The 20,628-nt window shown below is 49.9% G+C and overlaps 6 non-coding genes across 6 annotated transcripts; 2 read left to right on the top strand and 4 right to left on the bottom strand.

The window, feature by feature from the left end:
* Positions 1 to 1,967: 1,967 nt before the first annotated feature.
* TRNAL-UAA lies at positions 1,968 to 2,050 on the bottom strand. The gene has a single exon. It is a non-coding gene; the product is annotated as a tRNA-Leu (tRNA).
* A 4,353-nt stretch (positions 2,051 to 6,403) lies between these two features.
* On the top strand, positions 6,404 to 6,477 carry TRNAT-AGU. Its single transcript has one exon. It is a non-coding gene; the product is annotated as a tRNA-Thr (tRNA).
* Positions 6,478 to 7,812: 1,335 nt separating this feature from the next.
* On the bottom strand, positions 7,813 to 7,885 carry TRNAV-CAC. The gene has a single exon. It is a non-coding gene; the product is annotated as a tRNA-Val (tRNA).
* A 4,795-nt stretch (positions 7,886 to 12,680) lies between these two features.
* TRNAM-CAU lies at positions 12,681 to 12,752 on the top strand. Its single transcript has one exon. It is a non-coding gene; the product is annotated as a tRNA-Met (tRNA).
* Positions 12,753 to 15,304: 2,552 nt separating this feature from the next.
* Positions 15,305 to 15,376, bottom strand: TRNAQ-CUG. The gene has a single exon. It is a non-coding gene; the product is annotated as a tRNA-Gln (tRNA).
* Positions 15,377 to 19,497: 4,121 nt separating this feature from the next.
* On the bottom strand, positions 19,498 to 19,569 carry TRNAQ-UUG. The gene has a single exon. It is a non-coding gene; the product is annotated as a tRNA-Gln (tRNA).
* Between the last annotated feature and the right edge of the window lie 1,059 nt (positions 19,570 to 20,628).

A 20,628-nucleotide genomic window follows, 5' to 3' on the forward strand; every position in this document is an offset into this window, starting at 1 on the left:
AGATAAAAAGCTTCTGCGCAGCAGAGGAAACAGTCGACAAAACTAAAAGGTAACCTTTGGAATGGGAGAAGATATTTGCAAATGACAGATACGGGGCTAGTATCGAAAGTCTATAAAAAACTTATCAAACTCAACATCCAAAAAACAAAAAGTCCAGTTAAGAAATGGGCAGAGACATGAACAAACATTTCTGCAAAGAAGACATCCAAATGGCTAACAGACACATTAAAAAGTGTTCAATATCACTAGCCATCAGGGAAATACAAATCAAAACCACAAAGAGATCCCACCTCACATCTGTCAGAATGGCTAAAATTAACAACTCGGGAAACAGATGTTGGCAAGGATGTGGAGAAAGGGGAACCCTCCTACACTGTTGGTGAGAATGCAAGCTGGTGCAGCCACTCTGGAAACAGTATGGGGGTTCCTCAAAAAGCTAAAAATAGAGAACTACCCCACCACCCAGCAATTGCAGTACTAGGTATTTATCCAAAGGAGGCAAGTATAGTGATACAAAGGAGCGCATGCACCCCAATGTTTATAGCAGCAATGTCCACAATAGCCAAACTGTGGAAAGAGCCCAGATGTCCATCAACAGATGAATGGATAAAGAAGATGTGGTGTACATATACAATAGAATATTACTCAGCCATCAAAAAGAATGAAATCTTGCCATTTGCAATGACCTGAATGGAACCAGAGGGTATAAGGCTAAGCAAAATAAGTCAGTCAGAGAAAGACAAATACCATATGATCTCACTCATATGTGGAATTTAAGAAACAAAGTAGATGAACATAAGGGAAGGGAGGGAAAAATAAGACAAAACCAGAGAGGGAGACAAACCGTAAGAGACACTGAACTCTAGGAAACAAACAGGATTGCTGGAGGTAACTGGGTGAGGGGCATTAAGGAGGACACGTGATGTAATGAGCCCTGGGTGTTATATGCAACTGATGAGTCACTCACCTCTACCTCTGAAACTAATAATACTGTATATGTTAATTAAATTGAATTTAAATGAAAAAATATGGTGTTGGCATTACTGGCAGTTCTCTGGAAATAAGGTAGAGTTAGATCTATATTTCACATATTAAAACAGGAAAAATTGGATAAATCAAAGATACAAATACAAAAAAGAAATGAACATTCTAGAAGAAAGCATGGCATTCCTCTGTCACTCTTTTTGATCTAGTGGGGAAAGGCACACCTAAGCCAGACATTGAACCAGAAGACTCATCACTTTGGCCACAGACCCAAATCACTGCAAAATTCTAGGGCAAATAACAAACTGGATTATCGGTGACATATCAGAATGAGGCTTGATTGATTCATATTTAAAGAGCTCCTATAAATCATAAGAAAAGACCTAACAACCAATAGAAAAACGAGTACACAGGAGAGGAAATACAGGTGGCTCATAAACTTAAAAAATGCTCAACAACACTAACCCCAGAAAAGCAAAATCAAACTCCACTGAGGGACCATTTTTAGATTTCAAAGCACTCATGCTCTGCTGGTGACGGTTCACCTCTGCTTTCCGGGGCGAGCTGGAGGGGCAGCCCCAGCTGAGCTCTGACGACCACCGTTAGAAACAGTAAGAATCTCCTGGCAGGTGGTTCTCGCTTCGCAGGGGCCACAGAGAACGAGGGCTTCCTTCCTGTGGCTTCAAGGGCAAAGCCTCCAAGTTTCCATCCGCCTTGCAACTGAAGGGCCTGGAGTGTTAAAATCTCATTAGGAACACTGCGGACATGGTGAGTTTTCCTGGTTGGCAATTTGATGGGGGCGGGGCAGAAAGTAGCTCACGGAGGTACTACTGTTTAGTCCTCCTCCTGCTCGAAGGCAGAGCAGGGTAACATTTTCTAATAATACTTTTCACTGTTTTCGCGGAGGGATGGAAAAAGCAGACCCGGAGGTTGCCAAGGGCTCGCCTGCTCCCGAGAAGGGCTGCAGAGGCCAAAACCTGCTTTACCGGGAGTGGGGTTCGAACCCACGCGGGCACACGCCCATTGGATCTTAAGTCCAACGCCTTAACCACTCGGCCATCCCGGTGGCTGGGCTCTTGCCCTCGGCAATTCGTTTTTTATTGGATCCAATGTATTCGCGCTGCGCGTGAAGAAAATACTGAATTATTTCTGTTTCTGTGGAACTGCACGAGGAGGCCTGTGATAGAGAAAACACAGCACACTTCTTGTGCTTTCGGAAAGCGCCCACTTTCCCCCGAGCTCCCCTCGCTAGATCATCGCCTGTGTTTCAGAGAAATCGCTCTTTTTCTTTGATACGGAAAGGAAAACGCTGGGGAGGGACAGAGAGTAGGAGAAAGCCCCGCCTGGGCGCACCTGCTTCCTCTGGCCGCGGCACACGCCGCCCCGATTCTGCCAGAAGACACCAGGGTTTTCCTGCTCTCGTCCACCCCCCTGCAGAGCCCCCGGGCTGGAGGCTGCAGGGCTGCGCCCCGAGGGACGGGAGGTGAAAATGAGCAAGCCCTGGTGGGGGTGGGGTGGGGTGGAAATCCCTAGGGGACACGTTTCGAATTCGTGACTTTGATTTTAATGACAGGACACTTTCCCCGACACCCAGTATCCACAAAGGAGCGCACTGAGCCCAGTGTGGGCTGCAAAGACAATAGCCCCCCCCCCAGAACTCCGATATAGGGTGGACCCCAAGAATCCACCAGGCACACTCCGCTAACTGACGTCAACCGTGGGCTGAATGCACTCAATCACGGGCGCTAAGAGTGGTCGTGGGGAATTTAAGAATCCATGAAAGAAGCTCCCAGATGGGACATTTGGGGTCTCTGGAGGACACGGAGCTGAAATGAAATCCTGTAGCACAGGCTGGAATATAATTAATTAATTTATAGAACAATACCGAGCACCCCGAGTGTGCCAGGGCGCGCAGGGCGCCTCAGGCAGCCGAGGGAAGGTACCGCAGGATGACGGGGTTATGGCAGGGGTACAAGACAAGCAGAGGGTCCGAAGATGACTCTTCCCAGAACCTCAGTTGATGAAGAAGCCTAACCCTCATTTTGAATGTTCAGACTGACTCGATCCCCATCCAGATCTTTCTCCTTGCCTGATAAATTCAGGTACAAGGAATGGCCCCCATAAGTGTGGTGGTTGAGGTACAAGGAATGGCCCCCATAAGTGTGGTGGTTGAGGTACAAGGAATGGTCCCCATAAGTGTGGTGGTTGTCCCGCTCTGGGTTCTGTCTCTGGCCAGATTAAGGGTCAACTCCTAGAAAGGAGACATTGCCTACGAGAGTCGTGCACCGCCCTGAAGGAAGCCCAGATCTCTCAGTGCTGGGGTGAGAACTGGGCTGGGGATGGGGTTGTGCATGACTGCAGGGTTCCAGAAGAAACAGATCAGAGAGAGAGTCCATCAGGTATGGACAGATACAAAGGTTTCCAAAATACCCCATTACTGTTGTTCTTCGCACGGGCTACACGGTAGAACCAGCTATTAAGTTTGATTCTTAAGTGTGAAAGTAAAGAATAAAGCTACCAGAAGTATATGAAGGAGAATATCCTCATGTGCCAGTGAGCAGAGAACTTTTAAAAACTTCAAAAGCACAAATAACAAAGAAATACAATTCTAGTATTTGCTTCCATTAAGATGAAGAATATGTAAAATAAGGGCCATAATAGAAACATCAATAGATAAATGTGATCATGGGAGAGTATATTTAAATTGTCCCCAAATAGCAGGGGCGAGATGGATAATTAGATGATATAATAGCAAGAAGCCATGAAAAGCAGCAAGATCAAAAGGAAATGGACAAAGTATAGGACAAGCAATTTAGGAGAGAGATACATGAAAACTAACAAATATTATGCAAAAATTTCTCAAATCATTAATCACCACAGAAATAAAAAGTAAAAAGAGATGGTACTCTGTCGCCATTCGATTGGCAAAAGTAAAAAGTGGAGTAAAACCCATTATCGTAGGACTAGGAATTAAAGAACCCTCGAATCCTGCTGGTGGGAGCTGAAATTGAGGATGTCCTCCTGGAGAACTTGTTACTCTGGTGGAGGCTGTCCCCGTTCTAGCATGGAGCTACTCTGCTCCTGCTTCTGAATCTTCCTCGCCTCTTCCCACCCCTCAAATCCTACCCGTGACACAGGCACATGGAAGGAAGTTAGTGTCAGCAATGGGTGCGTCTTGTGAAATTGGAAGAAACTTTGCTTTTCATTATTAGGCAGTGTAAATGCATACTTTAGAATAGTATGCGCGTTCATTCTGTAGTAACAGAGAACGTGACCATGGAGCAACACGGATGGAACTTAAAATTCTAACACTGTGGCAAAGGAGCTTTGCCAACAGTGGCGCCTTCTGTTTCCACCTGTGAAGCATTCGCGGGGGGAGGCACTGCCCTCCCCTGTACACGAGGATGCTAGACACAAATATGGGACTAGCGGAATATGTCCTGACACTTGCTGTCAGTGCAGGACCTTGGTCCCTGACCGAAAGAAGTGATGAGCCTTACAGAGGTTTTAGCTTGTTGCCTAGAGGCACTTTCTAGGCCTCTGCACACCCAGGGGCGGCGGGGTGGGGGTGGGGGGAATCTGAGCCAAGCAGCGGGTCTGAACCGGGGGCACAAAGATAGCATTTCCAGGAGGCCAATGCAGTTAGCTTATTTGGAACAGCGTACGAGAGAGGAGAAAGCTGCCGAGAGAGACAGAGAGAGGGAGCCCCAGTGTTGGCCGAGGGGCTTCCTTGCACCTTCAGTGGAATACTGGTTCATGATCAAGTGGGGTTAAAACTCCACGAGGCTGGGGAAAGAGCCCCTGGAAAAAAGCAAGCTGCTTACAAAGTGCTGGAAATAGCTCCCAGCAGCTGCCCTGAAGAGTTGCGCTTCCTGCACTGTTTTGGAATGTGGACAGCAAACCTCCCAGCCGCCAATGTAGCCAGAGACTTCCGGTCAATGGCGCTGGCTTGCTTAGCCTTTCTTGCTGTTCATAGTGAAACGGGAGATGGGAGATTTAAGCTAAGGGAAGAACTGTTATACAAATGAGCGAGAGTTTACAGGGTTGGAAAGAAGAAGCCGTTTCTTTTTCCCAGCGGCTCCAGGTGAAAGCCGGTGCTAAGATTAAGAAATGCCTTTCAGGCACACATTGTGAAATCTTTTGTTGGCAGTCCCAAGTGAGTTCGGTGATCGCTCAGCAGAAAACCAAACCTCTAAGGATCTTCGGGGCCTGCCCTGCGTACCCCAGCCTCGAACCCGCAAATCTGAGGGGTGGGCCTGCCAGCACCTTTACAGGAAGCCAAGGTAAACAAGGGCTTATTTTCATCAGGTTTGCAAATGCAGTTTATATTTAATACAGAGGTGGGAAAACTTTTTCTTCAGTGGGCCAAACAGTAAATATTTTAGGCTTTGTGGCCCAAACAGGGTCTGTTGAAACGACTCACATCTGCTATTGAAGCAGGGAAGTGGCCACAGATAATAGGAAAAGAGTAAGCGTGGCTATGTTCCAATAAAACTACAAAAACAGGGAGCTGGCCAGATATGGCCTGTGCGTCAGAGTTTGCAGGCTCCAGACCTAAAGGAAGACGCTCCAACAAGGTTCGTGACATCACAGGGGTGTCAAGAGAACGGCAGTGAACACTGACGGCTGGAGTGAAAAGGGAAGGAGGGACAGCACGAAATGAAAAGAGGACCCGAGCCTCCCAGACTGCGATGGGAAGGAGACTTAGTAAGAGAAATGTCGTGTGAGCAGGATGGATGATGGGGGGGGAGCCCAGAGTCCAGGAGGACAGTTCCCAGACAGCACGACTGAGTCCCACCCAAGTGGCATCATGTGCCCACTGGCTTCTGGAATTGCTGTGGACGATGTGTCCCCGGTTGTGTTCTCTCTGCCTGGGAGGGTGTACAGCAGCTTAGCCGCTGCTTCCTCGGCCTGTCTGAGGGAAGACACGTGACTTGTCCCTTCAGGCCATAGCTGCTCCGGTCACGAAGAGGCCTGCTTGAGCATCCCCACCGAGGAACTCCGTCTGAGCCTTCCCCCGATCTAGATGATGCCATCCTGGATTTCACGTTGATGTGACAAAGGAATCCCACTGGGAGGGAGGGAGTATGTTTTGGCATGTGGGAGAGACAGCATCATTGGAGGTCAGAAGTTAGGGGGACATATGGATAAAATCAGGGCCTCGTTTCTACTATCACTCACCCAGAGTTGGAAGGGCAGGCTCACTGCTGGTCCTAAGGGAAGTGATGGGTCTCAGCACCAAGCAAGATGGGCTTCTCAACCCGGTTCTCGTTCCACAGAGGGAGCATTCTTCTTTGGTTCGGACTGGCGTCCAGGTTCACCTTCTTGCTAGATGCTAAAGAAATTGCTGAAATAAGAACACAGATTAATGTGTGAAATTTTTTTAAAACAATATGTGAGAAGAGAGGGTAGGCCGTGGGGCTCCGTGGCTTAGTTGGTTAAAGCGCCTGTCTAGTAAACAGGAGATCCTGGGTTCGAATCCCAGCGGGGCCTTTCCCTTTGTGGTTTTAACGAAAACTTCGGTTTATTGCAGAGTGGAGCCTGAGACACCAGTCTGCCTATCTGAGGCACTTTGTAGAAGAGCTAGAGAATTATTCACCATGAATTAGCAAAGCCTATGCTATGACCTAGACTTGAGCGATGGTTTCCTAGTTTTAAACTTTTGTGGCTACTCTCCACATTTCCTAAGAAACGTGCAGTCTCCCTTCACATTTTGCTTTGAATATAATTCAAAAAGACAAGAAAAAAGAGATAAAATGTGCATATTGTATAAATTGAGTGCTGTAATATGATCCCTTCTTCTCCCATGATTCTGCATTCTAGGACATCACTGAATATTTTGAAAAGTAGAGCAAAATGATGGAATCTTGAAAGAGTAAGAATGATTAGTGATGAAACATATGGAAACAAAACACAAGGGAAAACAAGAAAGCTAAACGGGACGGGACCTGAAGGACTCAGATGAAAAGAAAAGGCTGAAAAAAATGCGTCAGACCCTACAATAAAGTTTTAATGCGTTAGTGGATCTTTTTCTTTTGATATTCTAGGGCGTGTCGTAAAGTATTACTATAGTCTACAGAGGCATCCCCTCACCCTCAGGAATGTGCGCATTTCTGTCGAGCAGAGGGTGGGCTTGTTCTCAACTTCTTGCTCCTCCCTGTAAGGAACGCTGAACTTGGATGATTGCTCCTTTTGTGAGCTTTTGGGAGAACTTCTTACATTACTTATGGTCCCAGTGCAAAATGAGAACGCAGGGCTTTTTAAAAAAAGTTCCTGAGATTTTCCAACGGGCCATCGCGGAACATTACATCAAGGGGCTGGTCTGGTGCGCATGCACAGGTTGCGAGGGCGAAGCCAGCCCGCTCTGGGAGTGCCATTTTTTTCCGCAGACTGGATTTCAAAGGACACCTAAAAGTGGAATGGAATCCCAAGTGATGGTCCACGATATCAAGTAGTTTTAGGGGAGAGCTCGAAGGTACTGACGCGGGAATGTTACACCATACAAACCAACCCTGTGAAAACAAACCTGGTGGAAGAGTCTTCTCTCCAACTGAATTTTTTTCTGGCTCATGTTCTTGTCTCAAGCGACTCCTCCTTCCAGGTCCCAGTAAATGTCACCTGGCCTTGGCGACAGGGCGCACAGACACCTTGTCCCGGCGCGTCCCCGTGACTGTGTAACTTGGGCTTTATTCCACGTAGCAAGGCTGCGCGCATGGATGCCCTTGATAGGTTTGAATGGGAGGCTGGGTCAGAAAGGGTGAGAGGTGTCCGCGAAACGTGATCTAAACGCGAGAGAGAAAGAAAAGCTAACCCGCCACGGGGCACGCGTGTCTCCGCCCGGTTTCGAACCGGGGACCTTGCGCGTGTGAGGCGCACGTGATAACCGCTACACCACGGAAACCCCTGAGCGCGCACGGGCGCTCTGGTAAGCGCGCTCCTCGGCTTCCTGCGTTCAGCCGCGCTGGTTCCTAAAACCCTGGGGTCTTCTCCCCACTCGGGTCTGTTTCGGAGTCGTTGTCTGCAGCCGCATTTTCAAGCCGACCCAAAACCAGCACCACGCCGAGGTCAAGAGGTATCCGACTCCCAGATAGATATTAAGTATTTAAGTTCTAGGAGCCTTCTGCTAAAACCATGACCAGCGCCGGAATAATCTCAAACATCCTGGCGCTGACCAAGCTGGCATCTTACTCCGGCATCTCTCGGGATTCCTTCCCACCGGCTCACCCAGCCTGGAAATGATTGCCGAACTCTGCTGGGTTTCCCTTCAGACTCCGCGAAACGCCCCCCCTTCTTTATGGGTCCCTAGTTCAGGCCCCTGATAGCTGTTCCTGCCCCTCTCCGCACAGCCCCCAGGCACGGCTCTCAGTCTATTCCCTGCCTACCTTGAAATTCAAAACTTCACTTCCTTTCATCAAATTCCGCAAACAGAAACCATTTTCTTTCCTAATATAGGTTATTTATTATTTTTTAACAGAGGTTTTTTTTTTTTTTTTTTTAAAGAGCTGTTTCAGGTTCACAGAGCACAAGGTACAGACATTTGCTGAGAGTTCTTATCCTGAAAGGAAGTTGGATTTTGTTGAATGCTTTTTCTACATCTTTTGATCTGATCATGTGCTTTTTCTCGCTTAGCCTGTTGGTGTGATGGATTCCATCAAGTGATTTTGAATGTTGAACCAGCCTTGCACACCTGGAATAAATCCCACTTGGTCCTGGGATATTCTTTTTGTACGTCATTGGGTTAAATTTGCTACTATTTTGCTGAGGATTTTAGTATCTGTGTTCATAAGAGATACCTGTCTGGAGGCGTCTGTTCCTGTAATGTCTTTGTTTGATATTTGTATTAGGGTAACCTGACCTCATTGAGTAAGCTTTGAAGTATTCCCTCTGCTTCTGTCTTTTGAAAGAGATAATAGAGAATTGGTATAATTTCTTCCTTAAATGTTTGGCAAAATTCACCATGAACTTATCTGGGCCTGAAATTTCTGTTTTGGAATGTTATTAATTACTGATTCAATTTTTTAAATACATGTAGGCCTGTTCAGATTATTTCTTTCTTCTTGTGTGAGTTTTGGCAAATCTTGTCTTCACAATTTCAATTGGTCCATTTCATCTAGGTTATCCACACTGTGGGCATAAAGGTTGTTCATAATAGTCCTTTATTATCCTTTTAGTATGCATGGGATCTGTAGTGTTGTCCCCTCTTTCAATTCTGATATCATTAATTTGTGTCTTCTCTCTTTTTTTCTTAGTTAGCCTGGTGAGAGGCTGATTGATTTTATTGATTCAAAGAACCAGCTTTTGGTTTCAATGATTTCCTGTTTCTAATTTCTGCTCTAATTTTTCTTTATTTTTTTTTCTGCTTACTTTGGATAATTAGGACTTCTTTTTCTCCTTTCCTTGAATGGAAGCTTAGATGATTCATTTCAGATCTTTCATTTCAAATATATGGATTCAATGCTATACATTTCCCTATAAGCATTTCTTTCAACGTATCAAAGAAATTTTGATAATTTGTATTTTCATTGTCATTTAATTAAAAAAATTTTTAAATTTCTCCTGAGAATTTTTCTTTGTCCGATGTGTTATTTAGAAGTGTGCAGTTTAGTCTCCAGGTATTTGGGGATTTTCCTGCTCTCTGTTATTGATTGCTACTTTGATTTCATTGTGGTCTGAGATCAGACATGTATGATCTCAATTCTTTTAAATGTGTTAAGGTGTGTCTTGTGGCTCAGAATGTGGTCTATCTTGATGAATGTTCCATTTGAGTTTAAGAATGTGTGTTCTGCTGTTGTTGGATAAGCTGTCTGGAGATGCTGATTTCGTCAAGGGAGAATCGAACCCCTTATCATTCTATAATGCTCCTTTCTATCCCTGATAATCTTCCTTGGTCTGAAGTTGGCTCTGTCTGAAATTAATATCATTACTCCTTCTTTCTCTTTACTAATGTTAGCATGGTATACCTTTCTCCATTCATTAACCTTTAGTCTATAAATGTCCTTATATTTAAAGTGGGTTTCTTGTAGACAAAATATAGTCTTGTTTCTTGGTCCACTCTGACAGTCTCTGTCTTTTAATTGGTGCATTTAGACCATTGACATTTAAACTGATTCCTGATAGAGTTGGATTAATATTTCCCATAATATTTCCCAAATTTTCTATTTGATGCCTTCGTTTTTCATTCTTATTTTTGTCTTCTACTCTTTTTTTGTCTTTTGTGGTTTTAGCTGAGCATTTTATATTATTTTATTTTCTCTCACTGACAGACTGAGCCCACAGCACACAGGGCTTCCGGTCTGTCCCCTCACACCTTGAATGACTCCAGAAAGAACTGTGAATCGCGGACCTTATTTAAGAAGTCTCTAGGGAAAGCCAGACCCAACAGGGGAGGAAATGATAAGGGCGGTAGAGGGACCTCAGCAAGCCGTGAATACAGCATCACTTCTAGCCAGGTAAACGTCAAACCCCACACTGCAAGCCTGTTGACCCCAGTTCCTTTCAGCAGCACTCGTGTTTGGCTTTCAAAAAAATGACAAGTCATGATGAAAGACAAAAACACAATTTTTAGAGACAGAGAAAGCCTAAGAATTAGATTCTTAGTGGAAATTTTTGGAGTCATCAGACCAGGAATTTAAAACAACTATGATTAATGTACCAAGGGCTTTCAGGGGAGAGAACAGTTTTCTTTCCCCTCTGAGGGTCCCTGGCTGGGTCTGGAAATTAGACTGACAGAGACTGATGCACAGGAGGAATGCACACACATTTATGTGAGTTTTACGGGGCGGGGGGCCTTCCTGAGGAAGGAAGATTCAGAGACAGGGCTAAAGCTGAGGGCTTTTATGTGGGATTTGATGACGGAGGCAGGAGGCCTTGCCTGGAGAGGAGCCAGGATAAGAATGATGGCGGACTTCTCCTCAGAAACCATGCAAGCACGAAGAGTGGAGTCAAATGTTTAAAGCATTGAGGAAAACTACTACCAGTGTGGAATTCTGTTACAGTGAAACTATCCTTCAGTGTGCCGAAGAAGGAGCCTTTGTCAGACGAACAAGAGTAGAAGGAATACATTGTCATAGATGGGCCTTGCGAGAAAAGAAGTACTTCACAGAGAAGGCAGCCGGAGTCTGCAGAAGCTACGGAAGAACACCCCAGAAGGAATACAGGAAGGAGACTGTGCCCAGGTACCTGGTGGGCAGTCTCCTGGGTCTCCCGAGGCCTCCAGGTCACAGGGACCCTGTGGGCCTCAGGCAGCAGGGGATGGGTAACAACATAAGCTGCTGAGTCTCATCCCTAGATGGTAAGTGCCGGGCCCCCAAATCTCGTGGTCCTGGGTCACGTCTGGGGGGGACCTGGTTCTGTGTTGCTGGGGGTCCATCTTGTGCACTCGAATTCCTCAGCTTTCTCCTGTTCTGCAGTGTCTTCCTAACCTCGACTCTCTGCCTCAGGCTGCCTGCGTGTTTCTTCACGAAGGAAAAAACTAAGAAAGAATGGCTGGAGCCAGGGGTGGTAGGATGAGACCACCCCCGAATCTGCCACTTTGGCGTGAGGATTATTTTGACCTGAAGGCACCGGAGAAGCAGCAAGAAAAGCTCTCTGCCCTCCCCCCACGGGCCTCAAAGCAGGACAGAAGTTTACAAAGGGGCCCATCCTCCCTCCCCCCCCCCCCCCCCCCGCCCCCCGCAAGACGAAAGTTAATCCCCAGGACAGCTCTAGACCCTTCTGATGGAGAAGGCACAACCTTAAATCTATTTAACACACCTCCTCCTGCGCACTGGGCTTGTCCGGGTCACCTCCCCGTGACTGGCCTCCCGCACACGAGTTTCTCTCTTTGTCCTTAGCGGACGCCGGTGCCCAGTTCAGCCCACCTCTGGGACTGGCTCCTCTCCCCCTGGGTCTCTCCCAGGCGCGCAGGAGGCATACATGTTAATAAACTTCTCTTTTTCTTTCTCTGCTCTCTTGTTACAGAGTTCCCAGCCAAGGGCTTCCAAGAGTAGAGAGAAAATGAACTTCCCTCCCCTTCCAGAGTAACGGACACCCTATGTACCCTGGGGCTGGGTCCACAGGTCCTCCGTGAAGGCGGAGGGACCCCTAGAAAGGCAGGTGCAGAAGCTGGTGACCCAGCGGAGCAAGGCTGCACGGGGACCGCGGGTTCCGGGGACTGGATGGCCCGGGGTGCGGGGGGCTGGAGGGCCCCGGGGTGCCGGGGGCTGGAGGGCATGGGGTGCCGGGGGGCTGGAGGGTGCGGGGGGCTGGAGGGCACGGGGGTCCGGGTGCTGGAGGGCCCCGGGGTGCGGGGGGCTGGAGGGCCCCGGGGTGCCGGGGGCTGGAGGGCATGGGGTGCCGGGGGGCTGGAGGGTGCGGGGGTCCGGGTGCTGGAGGGCCCCGCGGGTCCGGGTGCTGGAGGGCACGGGGTGCCGGGGGGCTGGAGGGCACCGGCCTTCGCACCGCGCAGACGACTCCTCCCAGCCTCTCCGGGGGCCGGGAAACCGGGCTCCTGCGCTCCTCCTAGCCCTCAGGGGGTGCGGGCCTGGGCCCAGAGAGGCTCACCGAGGCGCGGCCGGCTTCCTGGAGGAGGCGGTCCTGCGGAGGCCGAGGCTGGAGCCAGGCGCGGGGGAGAAAGAAGTAAGGAAGGTGTGAAACAAGCTGGTGAAGGGCCTGGTCGTTCCCATGGTAAATAACAAGAGCAGGCCCGCTGTTCGCAGAGCAGAGTGGCGCAGCGGAAGCGTGCTGGGCCCATAACCCAGAGGTCGATGGATCGAAACCATCCTCTGCTAACTGCTTTTGATTACGTGTCTGGAGGGAGATGGCCTCAGAAAGTTAAGTGCATGCTCATTAACTAAAATTCGTCTCTGACATTGCATCTGATTTCTACATATGTGTGGTATTTTCCACCCTTTTCCCCAATTGAGTGTATAGCTCCCTTCTTGCTCATTTCAAATGGAGGCAAATCATATCTCTAGAAGAGAAAAAGGGAAGGTGACAAACCCAGTGTTTGCTTCCAACAGGTTAACCCACCTTCCAGTGAATAGAATCTACCTCGAGGTGGCATAGCACTTTGTATTTCCTTGCATATTTTCTTACAATTGAAGGAAAAACATTACTTTTGCCTGAGACCGTTGGTTACCGTAAATCTATATTGTCTTTTTTACTTGGGTGGGAGTTTTCTGTTTCTTTCCCTCTTTTGTCTATTTCTATGCATGATTTCATTACCTTCATTTCAAGTTGATGGTAATGCGCTGCAAATTTTTCTCTAAAGCAATTTATGTACACTAACTGGGAAGATGTCTTTTATAGCCTCTCCTTGTCCATATCCACAGAAACTGGATTGCTGGGAATGTCATGAGAAAAACAAGAAGTTAAATGTGAAATGGTAGAAAACAGTGGAATACATTAAAATGAAACATTTTGTGCATCAAATTCCATGGACAAACAAGGAAGAAAAATAGTCTTTCTGATATATTTGCCGAAGAAATTGAGAGAAAATTACTAATCGAAATACTTTTAATGCGTGCCTAGAGTGTGGCAGGAAAATATAAAGTCTTCTAAACAATGGGAATTCACAGAGCAAGATAACAAAAGCAAAAATATTAATAAGACGGTGTATGCGGTAGACCTGGTATGTTCCCTCAGTTTAGTGGTGAAGATGTTCCTGTTTGGCAAGACCAACCATCTTCAATTTATTTTGCTTGTTTACCCCCTAAGAACATTTTAATTAACTTTAAATGTCCAGGTATAGTAGATCGGTTGAATAAACAGTGACATACGGACTCAAAGGAGAAGACCTATGCAGCTACAAAAGACATAGACTGATTTCCAGGAGATATTACTAAGTGCGGGGTGGGGTGGGCAAACCAGCGCAGATGAACATTACACTATGTTACCAGTTTTTAAGACGGGAAGTTAGGAAAACCTACACATTTAGTATTATTCATAGATAACCCGTGAAACTGGTTATCTTAGAGGGTAGTAATAGTTGTGGGGGGAATTGAGTATAAAGGACTATGGGAAGACTATTTCGCTGAGTATACTTTTTTGCAAACTTTTACCTTTTGAAAGCATGTGAAAAATCTGCCTGAAAATTAGAAATGAGCCAGTCTGACGGAGATGATGGAGGGGGCTGCTTTGGCCCATCCCTTCATTGTTTTAACCAAGAACAGTGTCTTTAAGCAATTTTAATTCCTTGGAGTCTTTATGAATTGCCACAGTATTTTGTGTTCTCACACATTGCTTTCCAGTGGTCTTCTGAAAGGTTTCCTCATAAATTTAAATCACTCCAAAGAATGTAAGTGCTAGCATATGGTAAAATTTGGACATGAAGAAAGAGTCCAATCAATGATTGGATTTTGTGCATTGGAAACTAAAAGCTCTAACAATTTGATATGCACTAGCATTCTCTAAAAATATACTTGGTGAAATAAGGACAGAGAGACAAATACCATATGACCTCATTTGTATGTGGAATCTAACACAAAAACAAACAAAAGAGCTCATAGATACAGAGAACCAATCGGTGGCTGTGGAGGCAGAAGGTGGCAAAATGGAAGACCAGGGTCAAAAGGTACAAACTTCCTGTTACAAGAGAAGTAAGTCCTGGGGAGGTAATGTACATCATGGTGACTGTCATAAATAATACTGAATTGCATATATGAAACTTGCTAAGAGAGGAGATCTGAAAAGTTCTCATCACAAGTAAAAAAGGAAATGTAACCATGTATGGTAATGGACGTTAACTAGATTTATGGTGATCATTTCACAATATATATAAATATCAAATCACTATGTTGTACACCTGAAACTAATGTTATATGTTAACTATACCTCAGTTTAGAAAATATGGCATGCTTTTATTTAACAGTTGAAAAACGTTCATGAATTCTTTTTTCTTTTAAAAGTATTTCTATACTATAACTGTCCCAGAATTATGTCCCAAAATATTGCATTTTTATGCTTAAAGGCTGTGATTACCTTATCATACTAGTCTAAAGCAGAAAAACATAAAAATTGAGAAATGATTTTTAGGTATTTCAAGTGTTTGTCTGTTTTAAGTGTTTTTCTTCTGGTTTGAGTTGTCTTTAAATTCAATAGCATGCAATCAGTAAAAAGTAAATATAAAATTTTTCATAAGTATACAGTATATGAACAAGAAAATTGTATTGGAACTTAGTGAAAGGGACGGGATTTCCGCCCCCCCCCCCGCCCCCCTTTAGGTCATGGGTCTGCAGATGACAATTTCTAGGGGCTGGAATGGAAAGGATTTGGTAAAGATAGTAAAATGATTAGTAGTTTACAGACAGGAGCTAGGAATTGAACTAAAAGGCACAGAAAGAGGTCCCACCGAGATTTGAACTCGGATCGCTGGATTCAGAGTCCAGAGTGCTGACCATTACACCATGGGGCCAACTTATCACGGGCTCTTTCTGATGTTTAGATGACAGTTTTTCCTCTCCCAAGTCCCCTGGCCTTTCTGCCTAAAAGGTACATGTGAGCACGCGCTGCTCTTCCTCTGGGATGATGGGGACCGCTACCTGTTGCACACCCTCTGCCCCAGAGTCTTTAACAGAAGACATCGGCTTCCGGACGTCAGGAACCCTCCCCTCCAGCCCCGAATTGCTCCCACGCGGTTGGGGAGCTGGGCGCCCGCGCCCCTGTTCCTTCGCGGGAAAGCGGGCGAGGCCGTGGCGGAGGCCGAGCCCTCCCCGAGGTGCAGGCTCCGAGACACGTGTTTCGTGGCGTTATCTCACCGCAGGCTCACGGCCGCCCTGAGCTGGGACCATTGTCGCTCTTTACTGGGGAGACACCTGAGGCACAGCCCTGAGGTCCTCACGCTGCTCTCTCAGAATCTCTTCCTTCCGCCAACAACGGTCCTGAGAAGGTAGCCGGAGCCCGCGGACGCCCTGCCCGAGAGCTGTTCACGCAAGTACAGGTGCTCGGACCGCGGGGCGGCAGGAGGGTCGCGGGGGGACTTGGGGGGGGCTGGGGACCAGGAGGGAGGAGGGTCGCGGGGGGACTTGGGGGGGCTGGGGACGAGGCGGGAGGAGGGTCGCGGGGGGACTTGGGGGGGGCTGGGGACCAGGAGGGAGGAGGGTCGCGGGGGGACTTGGGGGGGGCTGGGGACCAGGAGGGAGGAGGGTCGCGGGGGGACTTGGGGGGGGGCTGGGGACCAGGAGGGAGGAGGGTCGCGGGGGGACTTGGGGGGGGCTGGGGACCAGGAGGGAGGAGGGTCGCGGGGGGACTTGGGGGGGCTGGGGACCAGGAGGCAGGAGGGTCGCGGGGGGACTTGGGGGGGGCTGGGGACCAGGAGGGAGGAGGGTCGCGGGGGGACTTGGGGGGGACTGGGGACCAGGAGGGAGGAGGGTCGCGGGGGGACTTGGGGGGGACTGGGGACCAGGAGGGAGGAGGGTCGCGGGGGGACTTGGGGGGGGCTGGGGACCAGGAGGGAGGAGGGTCGCGGGGGGACTTGGGGGGGGCTGGGGACGAGGCGGGAGGAGGGTCGCGGGGGTACTTGGGGGGGGCTGGGGACCAGGAGGGAGGAGGGTCGCGGGGGTACTTGGGGGGGGCTGGGGACGAGGCGGGAGGAGGGTCGCGGGGGTACTTGGGGGGGGCTGGGGACCAGGAGGGAGGAGGGTCGCGGGGGCCCCTGTGGGGGGGAGTGGGGACGAGGCGGGAGGAGGGTCTCCGCGGCCCTGGGGCACCTCGGGTCGCGGTGGGGGCCCCTCAGGAGCGCTCCCGCACCAGCCCCGCGCCCTCGCGTCCTCCTCCCCGACGGAAGGCGGGCGCAGGGGAGGCCCCCCGACCTCACGCGAAGGCTCTGCGCCACCTGCCGCGCCCGTTGCCCGCACTGGGGTGGGCGCCCTCCGTCGAGCCCACGCGGCCGTGGAGAAGGCGCGCGCGTGGGGGGGGGGGCGCGTCTTGCAGAAAGCGGGACGCCGTTCTGACCGCGCGCCTGAGGGAGCTACCTGGGGGCCTCCCGCCTGCTCGGGGCGCGACTGCACTCGGCGTAGGGGCGAGGGCCGCGGCCACTGCCTCGGCTGCGCGGGGGGGGGGCCTGCCTCCCGGGGTCTCAGGGCGTCGCGGAGCCGCGCTTCCGGGCCGGCGCGCCCTCTGGTGGACATGGGCGGTAAAGCGCAGCGGAACAGCCCCCAACGCCCCAAACAGGGGCCGCTCCACTCCACAACACGCAGCTCTCCCTGTAAGTACCGGGCTTCTCGGGGATTCCCTTGCAAAGGGAGTTTTGCAGGGTGGCTCTTACTGGACCACTGGGCCTTTTCTGGAAAGCTGGGCTGGGAATTTTCCTCAAGCTAGAACAGGTGGAGGATGGTCAAGGTCGGTTTGTTGTTTGCACAGAGGTGGTAGGAGATCCTCGGGAGAGAGGGTAAAAATCCTCCACAGGTGAGTCCAAACTGTCAAAACCTGGCAGAGATGAGGAAAAGGTCCTCACAAAGGAAATACTTCTAAGCCTGCTCTGTGAAATCCGCAGATTTCTCATTCCTTGACAAAACTAGTCAGAGATGAATACACTAGTTTGATCGCATCTTCCAATGCTAAAGGGAAAAACAGTCCCAATGGCCTTGGCCCTGCGGGGTCCAGAAGGCGCCCCTGACTTGAGCAGCCCTGGATCTCCGTTTAGCAGACAGGATATCTGTGCTGCTCCTGGGCCGCCCCCTGCGGGCCTCCTTCCCTCCCTCAGCTGATGCGGGGTGGGAGCCAAGGTGGGGCATGAGTAGGAGCCCACTAAGTGCACGGTTCAGAAGGCAGTGTCTCCTTCCTGAGCCCTCAGAAAGGAAACAGGGGCACCTTCAGCCCAAAACCTTGCTTCCTGGGCAGCACTCACAAATCTTCAATTTAATCACAAACGTGCTATTCGTGCTTTCCAGAGGCTAGGCCCCTGACAGGCACTGGGCTCCTTACAACCAATAGGTAATCAAAACTAGGCGCATGCAGACCTCAGGATGAATGGGCAGTTATGCAGCAAGAGGAACCTTTCTTCCCTGAGGTGAATTATCACCGAAAAACAAGCAAAATACAGTGGTCCAATCCCCCCACCCCTCCTGCCTTTAGCTACTGAGTGGCCTCATTAAGACAAGTCATGGTTGGGGCCTCCGACTCTTGGTTTTGGATCAGGTCGTGATCTCCCTATCAGGGGACTGAGCCCCTGGTCTGGGCTCTGGGCTCACCAGGGAGTCAGCTTCCCCCCCTGCTCCTCCACTCTGCCCCCCCCCCGCCCCAGCTTGCTCACTCTCTTTCTTAAATAAATACATAAATAAATCTTAAAAAAAAAAAGTTGTGGTTGAAATTCATCTCCAGGGAGACTTGTGCTCCAGTCTTGGGCAAAGCCTGTTCTTAGCGCAGGTGTAGACTTGGGGTCCTCGAAGGAAAAGGAGTCAGAAGAAATCTGGGGAAGCAGAGCAGAACGTTTTGGAACCAAGCATGGACAAGAGCTCTTCTGGGTTCTGGGATGATCAAACCAGAGCAGGCGAAAGGCTCTGCACTGGGCAAGTCTTTATGAACTCCCGCCCCGAGCTAGGGGCTGTGGGACGGAGAACTGAAAGGTGAACAGGCGCCAGGACCGACCCCTCCAGCAGGAGAACGTGCTGTCTTGAGCAGGAGGGAGGGCCTGTTAAGCGAGCGGTTGGGACAGGTACGAGAACAGGGTTTGGGGTCCCGAGGAAACACAGAGGAGGCACTTAAGCCCAGGTATAGGGAGCCAAGGATCGCCTCAGGGAGAAGGCTGAAAGGTCTAGGTTAGTATTTGAGGAGTGGGTAGAGAATTGGACCTCATAGCCCGAGCGCAGAGAGGAGGGCAAAGCCACATAGCACATAAAAGCTGACAGGAGAGGGGGAAATGGGAAGCTGGAAACAAGTTCAGCCCGGCTGGTGACTAGAAGCTAATGCGGGCGGGGGTCTGTGAGGGGCAGGAGGCGAAAACGAGGCTGGAGTGGAGCTGTGCGCACGTGAAGGTAGCAGCCATCGAAACGGGGGAGGCCGCGCCTCGAAAGCCGAAAGGTGGCGATTGCTCCGCGGTGAGCCCCCTCGAGCGCGGCGGCATCCCTGAAGGACGAAGACAGAACCCAGAATTTGCAGCTGCGCTGGGCCTGAGGGCCGGAGTGAGGCCGTCCCCTGAGCGTCGGGGGGACAGGCGTGGAGAGCGCCCCCGAGGCCGCTCCTCGGCGCAGGTTCCCGTCCCGTTCCGGCCTTACAGTAGCAACGTGGCCCTCCTTCGAAAGCCCAAGTCCTCGGTCGTGCGCGCAGATTCCCGTCTGGGAGGCAGGCAGGGCCGACGGGGGAGCGCCCCCCCGGCCCCCCGGGCCGCCCGGCATCCCCGCACCGCTAACTGGACTGGCCGCCGCTTCTCCCTGCGCCTCTCTGCCCCTGGTCTCGCTGCCCCACGTGGGCTCAGACTTCCTAATACTCGTGCTCGTTCTGGCTGCCCTATTGGCTGCATTACAGGGGACAGTGTTAGTTTTAAGAGAGGAGATAGCAGGGAGAAAAATGAAAAAAATTTGCAAAGAAGATTCGCGAAGGTCCCACCGAGATTTGAACTCGGATCGCTGGATTCAAAGTCCAGAGTGCTAACCATTACACCATGGGGCCGGCGGGGGCCGCTGCCTGGCGAGTAACTCTTGTGATGAATGTGCATCACCGAGGCACTAAATCCCTACCGCCAGCATTAAAAGATTGTTTCTCCCTCTCTTTCCGATCACACTGCACCGCCCCCTTGCGGGGGTGTTTTGAAATCGTGTGAGTGTGGTGGTGGTCTCCATGCATGGGGGCCCAAATGGCTCGAACAGGTCCGGAGCAGAGAGGCTGGAAGTCCTGCGGGTCTCAGGACAGTCCTAGCAGAGAACCATCCTTAGGATCGCACAGCTTTTGCAAACGGACCTGTATGTTTCATCTGGTTTTCAGGGCCTTTTCTAACAGCGACATTCCTGCTCCCGCCTTGGTCCCCTTCCACCCATCCCGAATTATCACCCCTACAGCTCATAGGGCAAGGTAGGGCCTTGTTAGGGCTTTGACTTTTATTCTGAGGTGGGAGGTCACAGCTTCTGGTTGGGTGTCCTGGGACTCACCCTCAGAATGGTGGGAGGAGTCTGACCACCGGGAGGCCACCATCCTGTTAGGAAGCCCGGCGCGCACAGTAGTAGCTCCGGCTGGCGGTCCCAGGGCCCGCGCGGCAGCAACCGACAGACCTGTGAGCCAAGAAGCCTACGGAGGAGTCTAGCCCTCAGCGCCTCTATCGAGAACGACCCGCCTCAGGAAAACTCCCCTCTGAGGTTCCGGACATCCCCAAGCGCATCCTGACCAGAGTCCATGAATATAACAAAAGGTTTGCTTTGTGGCACCAAATTTTGGGCTGGCCTACTATGCAGTAACGGCAACAAAAACAAAAACAAAACCAAAACAAAACCCCCCAAAACCCACAAACCCCTCTAGAAACAGCAGTTGGCCCTATCTACTCCCTCAGTACTGCCCAAGAGGACTGGCCTCCATTTTTTTTTTTGGCACCATAAGTAATATGTTAATGAACATCAGTGTTCGTGTCTTCTTATGGGCCTGTTTAAGATCTTGTTATATACTTCCAAAAATGATGATTGTTTACAGAATTGTTAGCCTTGGGTTCTGCAAAAGTAGGATGAAATGGGAAGAGTTAAA

The sequence above is a fragment of the Zalophus californianus genome, chromosome 7 (genome assembly GCF_009762305.2).
Source record: "Zalophus californianus isolate mZalCal1 chromosome 7, mZalCal1.pri.v2, whole genome shotgun sequence".
Lineage (NCBI taxonomy): Eukaryota > Metazoa > Chordata > Mammalia > Carnivora > Otariidae > Zalophus > Zalophus californianus.